Genomic DNA, 2,723 nt, shown 5'->3' with positions numbered 1-2,723 from the left:
TAGAATTTGGTACCCATAGCCGATCGCACCGGGTCAACAATCCATGATTGTCGGTTGAAAACCTATCAATCTCGAATCCCTCTGCTTGAGCCTCCCTGGTCAAGTCCAGAAGCGGTGAATAAATCTAAATCCTTATAAATAAGCTTCTAACAGAAGAGCTAGCCATCTTGATGCTCAAAGCATCAATACCGACATTTGCTTTTCCCAGGTGGTATATAATCTCGCACTCATAATCCTTTACCACGTCAAGCCACCCACGCTCTCTCATGTTCAGATTCAGCTCATCCATGAGATATCTCAAACTCATGTGAGCCTTGTAGATGGTTTACCGAACCCTATACAGATAATGCCGCCAAAACTTGAGGGAAACACAACCGCCCCAGCTCTAGATCATGCGTTGGATACCGAATCTGATGCGGTTTCAATTGCCTAGAAGCATAAGCAATAACCCTCGCTCGCTATATAATAATTGCCCCAAAACAGTATGTATGCTTCACAATATACAAAAAAAAAATCCTCAACACCCTCAGGGAGGGTCAATATTAAAGCTTCACGTAGCTTCTATCTCAACGTCTCGAAAGCATCCTGCTGCTCAGGATCCTAGCAAAAATCCACGCCCTACCTATTCAGACGAGTGAGGGATACAACAACTTTGGAGAAAACCTGAATGAATCTCCGATAACGCCCTGCTAATCCCAAAAAACTTCTAATCTCCGAATGAGATTTCGGAACCTCCCACTGCGTCATAGCCTCAATCTTGGTCGGGTCAACCATAATCTAGTTCTATTTAACGAGGTGTACTAAGAACTGGACCCCCCATAACTAAAACTCACACTTCAAGAACTTGGCATACAGTCGTTCTCGCCTCAGAAATCCCAGAAGCTCTCGAAGGTGCTCCTCATGCTGCTCCCTAGTCTTGGAATAGACCATGATATCATAAATGAAAACAATGACTAATCGATCAAGCATAGGCCTGCACACTCGATTCATCAAGTCCATAAATGCCTCAGTCCCATTGGTGAGCCCAAACTGCATCACCACGAACTCGTAATGACCATAACGAGTCTGTAACATTGTCTTTTCCATGTCCTCTTCTCTAACTCTCATCTGATGATACCCTAACCTCAAATCGATCTTGGAGAACCAAGATGCACCCTGCAGTCGATCGAAGAGATCATCAATCCGAGGAAGTGGGTAACGGTTCTTCACTGCTAACTTGTTCAACTCCTAAAAATCAATACACATGCGGTGGGACTCATCCTTCTTCTCCACAAACAATATCGGTGCTACCAAAGGAAAACCGATCAGCCTGATAAAATATTTACCCAACTGCTCCTTAAGCTGAAAGAACAACCTCTGCATCTATGGTGGTGCCAATCGGTATGGTGCCTTAGCAACTGGACGTATCGAGGACTAAATCGATCCTTAACTCAACCTGCGTCTAAGGAGGCACACTGGGAAATTCCTCCAAAAACACATCTGGGAGCTCCCTGAATACCGGTACATCTGAAACGGAAACCTCCTTCCCGCCTCGAGTGTCAACCACATACATAAGATAACCCATACACCCATGTTGCAGATGTTTTCGAGCCTTGATAGTAGAATAAAAGGCCGATCCAATCTTGGTACCATCTCTATAAATAATCAGTTCTCACCAACTTGGGGTTCGAACTACCACCCGTTGAACCTCACAATCGATCATCACACCAAACCTGCTCAACCAGTCCATCCCTACTATCACACACACATCCCCCCATGGGAATAGGGATCAGATTGATCAAATAAGACACCCCAAAAATCTCCAATACACAACCCTGATAAACGCTCGATGCAGAAATCTCGTGTTCGTTGGCGACAGAAACTTACAACGGAAACTCCAACTCTCCAAGAGTTATATCAAAATTCCTACTAAAAGACCGAGATACAAAAGAACGACTCGCACTCGAGTCAAAAAGCACAAGAACTGTAGCACCCGGTTCCTGGTACGTAAATCTTATTTGAGTATTTCCTTCTTTTAGCCTTGGACTCGGCGAGTCATAGGTCCGACTCGCCGAGTGGATGCGGGACCCGGGACACATTTAAGTTGGCAACTCAGCGAGTCCATATCCTGGACTCGACGAGTCACAGCTGTTGGATGAAACCCTAAGTTTCAGGGGTTTGCACCCTATTTAAGCGACTTATCCGCCCCAGGCCAGCCCCCATTCTTTCCCCAGAGCTCCCAACCCTCGTTTATGCTTGTTCTTTGAAGAATTGAAGCTTTGTTGTGTGCTTTTGAAGGTTTTGAAGGAGGAAGGAAGTAGATCCAGAAGAAGGGAAGCCATCCAGGCATTATTGTGTTCTTCCAGCAGTCCCTTTGAGGTATAACCCGTTTTCCCCATGATTTTATGCTTAGTATTTCATTTAGGTCTTTCTTGGACAAATCCCCAAGCTTGTATGTGCATTATATGTCGTAATAAGATGTTTGGCCTCTGGATCTAGGCAAGATTGAGCTCCAGGAGATCAGATCTGTTAGCTTTATGGCCCCATGTTGCTTGTTCACCCTAGATCTACCCTTTTGAGACATTTTGAGCCCTAAAATCCATATTGGTGAATATCCACACGTAAAGTTGGAAACTTTACGTGTGATTCGTGTCCTAGAAGTCCAGATCTGTGAATGGCATGGACTGGAATCGAGCAAATCTGTGTATTTAGTGGGTGCATGGCAACGACTCGGCGAGTCGTTC

The sequence above is a fragment of the Lactuca sativa genome, chromosome 9, assembly GCF_002870075.4.
Source record: "Lactuca sativa cultivar Salinas chromosome 9, Lsat_Salinas_v11, whole genome shotgun sequence".
NCBI lineage: Eukaryota > Viridiplantae > Streptophyta > Magnoliopsida > Asterales > Asteraceae > Lactuca > Lactuca sativa.
Note: the sequence above shows the minus strand (reverse complement) of the source record.